We start from the raw sequence: 13,318 nt of genomic DNA on the forward strand, positions 1-13,318 counted from the left end.
GTGAAGGGAGCAGCTCCGGGTCGCCACAGAAGTTTGTGCAAAGGATCGGGGCCAGAGCGCAGGCAGCTTCCGGTATACGTATTGGGGGTCGAGCTCCAGTTTGTGGTAGATGTAATAGAGCCCACGAGGGCGAGTGTCGTCAGGGTTGGAACCAGTGCTTTGAGTGTGGTCAGACAGGACACTTTGCTCGTGAGTGCCCTAATTGGACCCAAGGGAATCAGGGTGGTCATCGCGGTGGTAGGACTAATCAGAGGCAACTAGTTCAGGCTCGGGTGTATGCAGTGACTCCTGGTAGTGCTGGCGACGAGATTCCAGGGACTCAGGACGCTGGAGTTACGGCAGGTATGAGTCTAATCTTACCTTTCGTAATGGATGCCATGTGTGGTTTATTCTTGGGTTTTGGAAAGTTATGCAAGTTGTATCCATGCCCGTTGGGTGTTGGAGGTTGTGTGATTTTCTTAAGAGTGTTCTGGTCGTATTTGGTATCCTGCTTTAGAGTGATGATTGGCCCTACAAATTTCGAGGACGAAATTTTATTTTAAGGGGGGGAGGATGTAACACCCCGTATTTCAGTGTATTTTTACTGAAGGATTATTTTTGATTATTCAAAAATTTATCCTCTTATTTTAAAATTGGTTGAATTTTTAGTAAGTTTATTTCTATGATTTTAATTTGGTGAAAATTAATTTTATGTGCTTTCTAAATATTTATTTATTGTTATGCATTTAAATTGCTTTTAATATTTAAATTAATTACCGTGGGATTTAATTATTTCAATTTGACTTTACCATTACGTTTAAATTATTTTATTTAACTTGTGGTTTTAAAATCGTCTCCGTTGGATCTTTTTTGTGACCCAAGTTATGAGGATTGGACCTCATTTCTTTTCCTCCATTTTTTCTTTCCTTCCTTTTTCTTTTCTTTCTTTTCTTTTCTTCCTTATTTTCCTCTCCTTCCCGCGCGAGCTCTCTCTCTCCTCTCCTCCGCCCGTTTCCTTCGTCTCCTCCCAGCGCCGCCGTCGCGCCGCCGTGCGCGACACCGCCCAGCCGACCAACTCCCCCTCCCTCCGGCGACCTCACCTCCCAAACCTCAGCCCCTACCTCGCCGCCGGTAGCCCACACGCCCCCACGAAGCCGCGGCCCACCTTCACGCCAGCGCCGCCGTGAGCCGGCGGTGGCCCTCACCGCCCAGCCCATTAGCTTCCCCAGCCGCCGGCGACCTCACCCCACCAATCTCACCTCCATCCGTGCCGCCGTTAACCACCAGTAGCTCTTCGAAGCCGCGGCACTCCTTCCGCCGTAGCGCCGCCGTCGCACCACCATTGGCCACCATCTTCCTACCACTTCATCCCCGACCTCTTGGCAACCCATTGGACCCAACCCCACCTCCGATCCGTCACCGGTGAAGCCCCACCAAGTCCATCTCCGATTTGCACTTTTCGGGCCTAAAACCACCCCTTGCGCCGCCACCCACGGCAAACCACCACCACCACTAGCTTCACCGACCTCCCTAGGCCCTACCCTATCAATCTTGGGTCTTCGTTTGTCCTCGTTGGAAAGTTGGTAAATGTGACCCACGGCCACAGTGTATTTTACACTGTGGTGTTGCTCAGAAATCACCACTTGCAACTTCGAGATCCTCCGGAAATTATTATATTGCACTGTAAGTATTTTCCTTAAAGAACTTTCGTGATTTAAATATATTTTTGCACTAACGCATATTATCTGTGAATTGGGTTGTTTTGCCGGACTGAGTCCGAGGAGTTTCGGGGGTCGGATGGATTGTGGACGGAGTTGTGTTTGTTTGCATTGTGAATTGTGGTTGTTGGTTATGACTTGTTCACGTACATCGCATATTGCATGCATGATCATGTTTGTAAAGAAAACTGGGTTTTCGTGTATTGCATACATGTTTATGTATTTATTGGATTTGGATTTTCATGTGAGTAAAAGGAAAAGAGACTGTAGGGATGGTGGTAAGCAGGGATGGTGGTTGTGTCCCGCCTGTGATTCCCGCCTACAGTGCTCTGTTAAGTATTTATTGTGTGTAAAGGAACTGTAGGGATGGTGGTAAGCAGGGATGGTGGTAGAGTCCCGCCTGTGATTCCCGCCTACGGTGCACGCGTTAGGGATGGTGGTAAGCAGGGATGGTGGTTGTGTCCCGCCTGTGATTCCCGCCTACGGTGCACGCGGTAGGGATGGTGGTAAGCAGGGACGGTGGTAGAGTCCCGCCTGCGATTCCCGCCTACAGTGTCCGATAACTGGATTGTTTGTGTGAATCATTTTATGGGAAAATGTGTTACGGATATTTTGGGCCAAAATGGGATTTTTGGCGTGTGTTGGAAATAATCATTTTTCTGGGAAAAAATGGTATTTTATGGTTAACTGGTATTTTGCTATATTGTTGGTTGCATTAATGTATTTTTATCCCGAGAGTTGTTTGGTTTATACTTACCTGTGGTACCATTTTATGGTATCGCAGATTTTGATGCAGATGGTGATGACGAGCCTTAGCTTGGCTCCGTTGGAGGAGTGATCTGGGATTGCTCCTGTTTAGTGAGATGTGTTTTTATCAGTTTATGTATTCACCTTTTGTATTATATTTGGGATGACTGTATAATTTTTAAAGATAAATTGTTTTAAATATTTGTATTTAAATTCTGGTACTTAGTTGACTATCCGCTGCGTTATTATATTTGTACACTGTTGCATGTACACACACTGGCACTTCGTTGGGATGTGTGACCGTGTTGTCACCATCCTGGCGTCTCGATCCCTGTGTATTTATATAAGGGGGATTGGGGGCGCCACAGCAACATATCCTCCAGAGTCTGAATAGTACGCTCTGATTGGCCGTCCGTTTGGGGGTGATACGCCAAACTAAACTTCAATTTAGTGCCTAATGCCGCCTGCAAACTCTTCGAGAAATGGGATGTGAATCGCGGATCCCGATCTGACACAATACTCTTAGGTATTCCATGCAAACGCACTATCTCCTTGACATATAACCGAGTCAACTTACCCAACGAGTCAGTATTATTAACAGGCAAGAAATGGGCACTCGTGGTCAACCGATCCACAATCACCCAAATGGAGTTCTTCCCACTAGGAGTCCTCGGCAACCCTACCACAAAATCCATAGAAATATCATCCCACTTCCATTCCGGAATAGGGAGAGGTTGGAGTCTACCCGCAGGTCTCTGATGTTCAGCCTTCACCTGTCGGCATGTGTCACATTTCTCAATAAACAGGGCGATGTTCGACTTCATTCCTTCCCACCAGAAATTCTTCTTTAAATCCCTATACATCTTTGTGCTTCCTGGATGAACCGAATAAGGAGCTGCATGAGCTTCTGCTAAAATTCGCTCTTTAAATTCAGAGTAGTCTCGGGGAATCACTCTACGATCCCGAAACCTAAGAATGCCATCCTTATCCAAGCTGTAATGCAAGGGTCCTCTAGACTTTCTGACTCTTTTCCTGATAGCCAACAGATTAGGGTCCTTTCTTTGAAGAGTCTTTAATTCATCAAAATCCACTACTCGGACATCCAAGACTGAAGATAATAATTCTTCTTGCTGTGAACTCTCGATAAGAAGTCTCCTCATTCCACAAAGGAGAGAGTCCACATCTGAAGATTCCGCTTCATCCACTTGTTGTGACTTCCTACTCAAGGCATCAGCGACTAAATTTGCCTTTCCTGGATGATACTTGATTTCACACTGATAGTCGCTAATTAGCTCTAACCACCGTCTCTGCCTCATGTTTAGATTCTTCTGAGTAAACAGATGCTTCAAGCTCTTGTGATCAGTATAAACTTCACAGGCTTCGCCATACAGATAATGCCGCCAGATCTTAAGCGCAAAGACTATTGCCACCAACTCCAAATCATGCGTGGGATAATTCCTTTCATGAATCTTCAGCTGACGAGATGCATAAGCAACAACCCGTCCCTCTTGCATAAGAACGCATCCCAACCCGAATTTGGATGCATCACTGAAAATCACAAATGGCTTGTGTGGCTCCGGAAGTGCCAAAATAGGTGCCGTTGTCAATCTTCTCTTCAACTCTTGAAAACTTCTCTCACATTTGTCAGACCATACAAACTCAGTATTCTTCCTAGTCAAGGCAGTGAGAGGTCCTGATAGCCGAGAAAAACCTTCCACAAATCTTCGATAGTAACCGGCAAGTCCCAAGAAACTTCGTATCTCACGAACTGTCAAAGGGCGAGGCCACGACAAAACAGCTTCTACTTTACTAGGATCTACAGCCACCCCTTCTTGAGAAATCACATGTCCAAGAAACTTAACTTCTTCTAACCAGAATTCACACTTGCTCAGCTTAGCGTACAATTGATGTTCTCTTAATTTCCCAAGTGCCAGGCGAAGGTGACAAGCATGCTCTTCCAATCTCGAGAATAAATCAAAATGTCGTCGAGAAACACCACCACAAAAGAATCTAAGAAAGGCCGAAACACCCTATTCATTAAATCCATAAAAGCAGCAGGGGCATTAGCTAACCCAAAAGACATCACCTTAAATTCATAATGCCCATACCTCGTCCTGAAAGCAGTCTTGGGCACGTCCTTATCTCTTATTCTCAACTGATAGTACCCTGACCTCAAATCAATCTTCGAAAAGATAGCCGCTCCCTGAAGTTGGTTAAACAAATCGTCAATTCTTGGTAGAGGATACTTGTTCTTAATAGTCACTTTGTTAAGCTCCCGATAATCTATACACATTCGGAGAGTACCATCTTTCTTCTTGACAAACAACACGGGCGCTCCCCACGGTGAAGTACTAGGCTGAATAAATCCCTTGTCGACCAGTTCTTGCAATTGAGTCTTCAATTCTTTTAATTCAGCCGGTGCCATGCGATAAGGTGCTTTATGCACAGGAGCCGCACCAGGTTCCAAATCAATAACAAATTCCATATCGCGAACGGGAGGCAATCCGGGCAAATCATCTACAAACACATCAGGAAACTCGCCCACAACTGGAATATCTACTAACGACTTCTTCTCAGATGGCGTAGACTCAACTTGGACCAAAAAAGCATCTGCTCCACGAGCTATATCTCTCCTAGCTTGAATTGCTGATATAATTGTTGGTTTTGCCTTCAACTTACTTCCCGCGAATTCCACATAATCATCATCCGAGAGTTGAAAACCAATTACCCGACTTCTACAATCAATATTTGCTGAATATCGATATAGCCAGTCCATTCCCAAAATTATATCAAATCCCAGTAACTTGAATACAATCAAATCTGCATCCAGTGTCCTCCCTCCAAAATCCAAAGGACAGCCCAAAGCAACTTTAGAGCACCACACCATCTCACCATTTGGAAGTGCCACTACTAGAGTTTGCGATAAAGGCTCCGTGACCAGATTACACATCCGTGCAAAAGTGGCAGACACAAAAGATCGAGACGCCCCAGAATCAAACAAAGTACATGCATAGAAATCATATAGGCGAACTCTACCTGAAGCAAACACATCCACCAGACAATCCCAAATAATCCAACCATAACAAATATTAAATCAAATTAAAATGATTAAATGCATACCAGTAATAACCCCAGCATCGTGGGTCTTTGGAGCTCCGTAATCCACATCACCAGGGGTCACTGCATAAACCCGAGCTTGTACCAGCTGTCTCTGGTTGCCCCTTCCACCTCGTCGACCTCCTCGTGCTCCTCGCGCTTCTTGCCCTCCTTGAACTTGACCAGGACACTCCCGAGCAAAGTGACCCAGCTGGCCACATCTAAAACACTGAATTCCTCTCTGGCCACACTCACCCTCATGGGCTCTATTGCACCTGTTACAAACTGGAGCTCGACCTCCAGCACGAGCACCGGTGGTCGTCTGCGGACGGGCACTAGTCCTTTGCACGAACTTATGAGGCGACCCAGAACTACTCCCTTCGCCAAGGTAACTCCGCCTTTTCTGACCCGCCCTGCTCCAAAACTGTTTTCCCGTTTTGCAATGCTGGCTAAATCCACTAACTCTTGAAAGTCCTTAATCCGAAGGCAGGCCACTTGTTTACGTACCTCATGGCGCAAACCCTCCAGGAAGCGCTCAACCCGCAACTCTTCCGTAGTAATGAGGTGAGGAGCGAACTGTCCAAGCTCCATAAACTTTCTTGCATATTGCTCCACAGTCATGCCACCTTGGACCAAATTATTGAACTCCCGAGCCTTTTGCCTTCTCACTGAAGCAGGAAAGAACCGGTCATCAAACTCTTTCTTGAAACGCTGCCAAGACACAGCAGCCAAGGAACCCAACTCCATTTCTAATAATGTCCGCTTGGTCTCCCACCAATTTGCCGCTTCACCTTGCAGCATATAACTTCCATATAATACCATCTGAGCCTCCGTGCATCCACAAACTTCAAATGTTCTTTCCAAATCTTGAATCCACCTCCTAGCTCGCATTGGGTCCTCCTCCCCAGTGAAGGCAGGAGTCCTATGCGTTAGGAAGCGCTCATAGGGACACCCCACTTGGGCTCCTCTACTTGAATCTCCCTGCGGCGGTCGGAAATTCTGTTGAAGAAATTCTGTCATTCTATTTAATGCTCTTGCCATAGCATAATTTCCATCACCTCTAGGTAACTCATCTTCAGGCACCTCAGCTTGCCTTCTTGGTCTCACCATAATCCTGTCATAGAACATTCTCCAACCCCGCTTAAATCCAGATAATTTATACTCAACCAAAAAAAATAAACAATAATTAAAGCGATAAATAAAATAATTTAAATAACAACAATTAACATAAAATGACATAGCAACCATAATATAAAATAAATAACTTAACTTACATCACTTTTAAAATTTTTTTTTTTTATTAAAATAATAATAAAAATAATTTTCTGGTACTATCCTAAAGGACATGTGGTTTTACCCAGAGCCGAACTGCTCTGATACCACGTGTGGCGCCCCCAATCCCCCTTATATAAATACACAGGGATCGAGACGCCAGGATGGTGACAACACGGTCACACATCCCAACGGAGTGCCAGTGTGTGTACATGCAACAATGTTCAAATAAAATAACGCAGCGGATAGTCAACTAAGTACCAGAATTTAATTACAATCAAACATCAGTAAAAATTTAAATAGCAGTTATACAGTCATCCATAAAAATATTTTACAATAGTTCTAAATGTACAAACGAGTGATCCCAGATCACTCCTCAGGCGGAGCCGTCTCCTCAGGCTCGCCCTCCTCCTCCTCATCAGCATCAAAATCTGCGACACCACAAAATGGTCTCGCAGGTAAGTATAACCCAAACAACAACGTAATACAAAATGCATTAAATGCAACTAACATGCATGCACATGAAAACATGCATTTTTCCACAAAACATCATTTTCCCCGAAAATGATAAATTTCCAACACACACCAAAATCCCATTTTGGTCCAAATTATCCGTAAAACATTTTCCCAGAAAATGATTTACCCAAAAATCAACTCGCACTATTTTCCCAGAAAATAGTGCATTAATCCCAAATGCACCATGCATTATTTCCATATGCACCATGGTCTCCCCTATGGACCATCCGCACGTCCTGGCTTCGCAGCGGTGCTCAGTTCCGCGCCCAGCGCGTACATGGCCAAGCACTCACACTACGCAACGAGCGATGCCCAGTTCCGCGCCCAGCGCGTACGTGGCCAGACATCCTCTAGTCCCCGCCAGCAGAAGGACCACGGAGTCGGCACGAGACCATCTCGTCCGAACCCATTGTCGCCCGGCGACAATCCAGGGGACGTTACTCAGTATATTCCGCTCCCGAGTAACCAGAGGAGCTCCACCGAGTTAATACCCCATCTCGGCTTGGGGTCGTGATACACACGCACCAAAAATATCATCACATAAAATCATAGCTTTTCAAAGCACATGAACATGAATGCAATACACGAAAACCCAGTTTTCTTTTACAAACATGATCATGCATGAAATAATGAAATGCACATGTACCAACACAATATCCAAACCAACAATTACCAATCCAATCAAATCCAACCAAACAACTCCAATCACAAATCCATCCGACCCCCGAACTCCTCGGACTCAGTCCAGCATGCCAAAAATACAGTGAAATGGGTTAGTGCAAAAATACATTTAAATTACAAAAGTTCTTTGGAGAAATACTTACAGTGCAATATAATAATTTTCCGAGGATCACGAAGTTGAAAAAGGCGACGTTTGAGCAACACCACAGTGTAAAATACACCGTGGCCGTGGGTCACAAATACCAACTTTTCAACGAGGACAAACGAAGACCCAAGATTGATAGGGTAGGGCCTAGGGAGGTCGGTGAAGCTAGTGGTAGTGGTGGTTTGCCGTGGGTGGCGGCGCAAGGGGTGGTTTTAGGCCAAAAATGTGTAAATCGGAGATGGACTTGGTGGGGCTTCACCGGTGACGGATCGGAGCTGGGGTTGGGTCCAATGGGTTGCCAAGAGGCCGGGGATGAAGTGGTAGGAAGATGGTGGCCAATGGCGGTGCGACGGCGGCGCAATGGAGGAAAGTGTGCCGCGGCGTCGTGGGTTTCGTGGGCTTCGTGGAGGCTAACGGCGGCACGAGCGGCGGTGATACTTGTGGGGTAGGACGGCCGGCGGCTGGGGAACGCAAAGGACCGGGCGGTGTCGACCACCGCCGACGGACGGCGGCGCTGGGAGTGGACGATGGAAACGGGCGGAGGAGAGGAGAGAGAGAGATCGCGCGGGAGAGGGTAAAACCGAAGGAAAAATAAGAAGAAAAAGAAAAAAAGAGGAAAAGAAAAGGAGAGGAAAGAAAAAGAGGGAAAAAGAAATGAGGTCCAATCCTCATAACTTGGGTCACAAAAATGATCCAACGGAAACGATTTTTAAAACCACAAGTTAAATAAAATAATTTAAACATAATGGTAAAGTCAAATTGAAATAATTAAATCCCACGGTAATTAATTTAAATATTAAAAGCAATTTAAATGCATAATAATAAATAAATATTAAGAAAGCATATAAAAATAATTTTCACCAAATAAAAATCATAGAAATAAACTCACTAAAACCCAACCAATTTTAAAATAAGAGAAATTATTTTAATTACATAAAAATAATTCATTCAGTAAAAATACACTAAAATACGGGGTGTTACACCAACAATGCAAACCAAACGCACAACAACTCCGTCCACAATCCATCCGATCCCCGAACTCCTCGGACTCAGTCTGGCATAACCAACCAGTTCACAATAATATGAGTTAGTGTAAAAATATATTGAAATCACGATAGTTCTTTAGAAAAATACTTACTGTGCTATATAATGATTTCTGAAGGATCACAGAGGTGCAAAAAGTGGTGGCTCAGCAACGTAGCGGTGTAAAATACACTATGGCCGCGGGTCTCAAAAATCCACTTTTGAACGGAGACAAATCAAGACATGAAATTGATAGGGTAGGGCTTAAGGATGTCGGTGAAGCTAATGGTGGTGGTAGTTTGCCGTGGGTGGCAGCGTAGAGGGCGGTTTAAGGCCAAAAATGCTCAAAACGTAAATTTTGATGGATGTGCTTCACCGGTGGTAGATCGGAGCTAAGGGTGGGTGCATTGGGTTGCTAGGAGGTCGATGATGAAGTGGTGAAAAGATGGTGGTCAGAGGTGGCGCGACGGCGGCGCTGAAGCGAAGAGAAGGCCGCTGCTTTGAGGAGATCGTGGTGGCTAACGGCGGCGTGAGGGAGGCTGAAACTGAAGGGGGGTGGTCGTCGGAGGGAGGGGGAGCTAAAGGGCTGGGTGGTGCCGGCCACGGTAGCGCGGCTGCAGTGGGCTGGGAGGAAGAAGGAAATGCACGAGGCAGAGAGGGGAGAGGCCGCCGTCGGGAGAGGAGAGAGAGAAGGAAGAAAGAAAAGAAAAAAAAAGAAGAAAAAGGAAAAAGGAAAAATAGAGGGAAAGAAATGAGGTCCAATCCTCACATCTTGGGTCACAAAAATGATCCAACGAAAAAGATTTTAAAATAGATCTCAATTAAAATAATTTAAACGTAATGATAGAATGAAAATAAAATATTTAAATCACGCAATAAATTAATTTAAACAAAAAGTAAAGATCAATTTAAATGCATCACAATAATAAATATTAAAAAACCATAACAAATTAATTTTCACAATTTAAAGATCATAAAATAAATCATGCATTACGCGTACTCTTCGAAATCTACACACACTCACAACTATTACGCGTAGATCTCATGCATCCTTAGCCAAAACCAATACTCCTCCAATGTGCAAGTGATCCATCACTACCATTTCCATCATCTGGACCTATATCCTTGAAATCGACAAGAATCATTTCCTAAATCTGCACGATCTATTATCCTTAAAATTGATATGGATCAAATCCTAAACCTGCCACTGTAACCTCAAGCTTAAAGCAATAATTTTTCGAACTAGATCAACATCTTCAATCCTCAGAAAATCCATGAACTAGATCATTACCTTCCATCTCTAAATAAATTCTCTCTTAAATAATTCCCATATCAGTAAGTGAACTCTGATCAATCCCATTTTAATGGTTACAGACTAATCAACCACCAGAATAGATCAAGCTAGCGTACCAAGTCTACAAAACTAAGAACTCAAATCTTATTACAAATCAGTCCTTCAAATCTGCAATTCTACAACCTTAAATAATATAAGAATCAATCTCTGAAATCTGCAAGATCGATAACCTTAAATCTAAAACAATCGCTTAAAAAAAAGTTGTAGATTCTAAAGCCCCAAATGATATCAAATTGCTTATACGAGTCGGCAAAATCTAAAACTTCTAATTTAATTAATCCCTCAAATGCTTGTTGAACCTACCACCTTAAATCCCATAAACTTATTTCCTAAAAACTATAAGCCTCAAACCTTAGATGAACTTCTCGTAAATCTATCATTGAAATTCGTTGAACTTGCAACCTCCTACTCTGTAGACTCATTACATAAATTCTACGGAACCTAAGATCTCAATTATCCTACTCCCAAAAGAGATCACCCAAACCATGTCATTCCCTTCAAGCCTCAAGATTATAAAAGCAACCCAAGCCTATAAGAGTTCAAACATACTTCACCAAATATTAATACCTATTAATGACATCCCCGGTCGTACCATCTTCTTGCCATAACATAACCCTTAACCCCATTCTTACTCAAAACAAATTAAAATATATTTATAGTAAAATAAATTAAAATACAAAAAAATAACATGAAATAAAATAGAATAAAACCAACAAAATATAATCACATACAATAAATTAAAACAAATATATTAAAATAAACACACAATAAAATAAATAAAACAAATAAAGTATCGTACAATAAAATAAATAAAACAATTAAAATAACATACTTCAAGCAAAATAAATTTCAAATCACAACTTTAAAACTTTCTAGTACTCCACCTACAAGACATGTGGTTTTATCCTGAGTCAAACTGCTCTGATACAATATGTGGCGCCCCCGACCCCCAAGTACGGTAATTTGGGAATCGAGACGTCCGGCTGATGACAACACGATCATGCATTCTAGCGATAAGTGCCAAGTGTCATGTGTACATACAACAGTGTACAACAAAAATAAAGCAGCGGATAATTCAAATAAGTCGACTAAGAACTAGAATTGTTTAATACAAATCTACTTAAAACAAAGCATTTAAAGAGTAATACAATTATCCCATAAAACATAATAATTCCAAAAAAATACATAATCCAACAAACGGGAAACAAATCTCAAACACGAGCAAGTGATCCCAAATCACTCCTCCAGTGGAGCCAAATCCTCAGGCTCAACATTAGCATCTTCTGCATAAAAATCTGCGATACCATAAAACGATGCCACAAGTAAGTAATAATCCAAACAACCCACAAGATAAAAATGCATTAATGCAACCAATTTTTATGCATGCATATGATGAAATATACATTAGGCCCAAAACATCAATTTCATCGAAAATGAATATTTTCTAACGCACGCCAAAATCTCATTTTGGCCCAAAACATTCCATTAAAACATTTACTGTCATTTTCCCTGTAAATGGCCCAAAACAATAATCCATCATTTTTTCAGAAAATGGTCTACATAAAATCCTTTTATCCAAAACACACGCCATTTTTCTAGAAAATGGCCCACATAGAAATCCACCATTTTTCTAGAAAATGGTCCACATATCCATTTATCAAAAACTGCCATTTTCTCAGAAAATAGCCCATTAATCCATTTTTTACCATATGCACCATGATCTCCCCTAGGAACCATCCGCACACCCTAGTTCCCTTTGTCACACCACGTGTAATGACCGTGCAAGTGACTTCGTAATGAGCGATGCCCAGTTCCTCACCCAGCGCGTTTGTGGCCAAGCATCCTCTAGCCCCCGCCAGCAAGAGGGACAACAGAGTCAGCACGAGAGCGTTACCATCTCGTCCGATCCTGTTGTCGCCCAGCAACAACCCAGGGGACGTCACTCAATATATTCCGCTCCCGAGTGACTAGAGGAGCTCCACCAAGATAATGCTCCATCTTGGGTTGGGGTCGTGATTCACACGCACCCAAAAACTATTTCTCAAATAAAAATTCAGTTTTCAAATATACACATGAACATGAATGCAATTATGCGAAAACTCAATTTTCATTTACAAACATGAACATGCGTGCAAATATGCAATATACATGACATAACACAAATATCCAACAACAAATTCCCGCATAACCCAATCACACAACAACTTCATCCTCCAATCCAACCGACCCCCTTACTTCTCGGACACACTCTGGCACAACCAATCAGTTCACTGTAAATAAGACTTAGTGCAAAAATACATTTAAATCTCAAATATTCTTTGAGAAAATACTTACAATGCTATATTTAATTTTTGAAGGATCACGAAAGTGCTAGAACTGGCAGCACAGTAATGAAACAATGTATTTTGGACAATGGTTGTGGGTCTCAAAAATCTAACTTTTGAACGGGGACAAATGAAGACTTGAGATTACTAAGGAAGAGCTTACGAGTGTTAGTGAAGCTACTGGTGGTGGTCATTGGCCGTGGGTGGTGGCGTGGACGGCGGTTGGAAGCCAAAAGAAATGAGGAAAAAGAAAAAGTGGGGGAAAGAAATGAGGTCCAATTCTCACATCTTGGGTTACAATATTGATCCAACGAAAAGAATTTTAAAACAATAAGTTGAATAAAATAATTTAAACGCAGTGAATAGCTTAAATGAAATAATAATAAAAATCCAACAATGATAATTCTAAAGCCCACAAACAAACTAATTTAAATTAAAGAGCAATTTAAATGCAAAACAATAA

Source organism: Juglans microcarpa x Juglans regia, chromosome 3D (genome assembly GCF_004785595.1).
Source record: "Juglans microcarpa x Juglans regia isolate MS1-56 chromosome 3D, Jm3101_v1.0, whole genome shotgun sequence".
Classification (NCBI taxonomy): domain Eukaryota; kingdom Viridiplantae; phylum Streptophyta; class Magnoliopsida; order Fagales; family Juglandaceae; genus Juglans; species Juglans microcarpa x Juglans regia.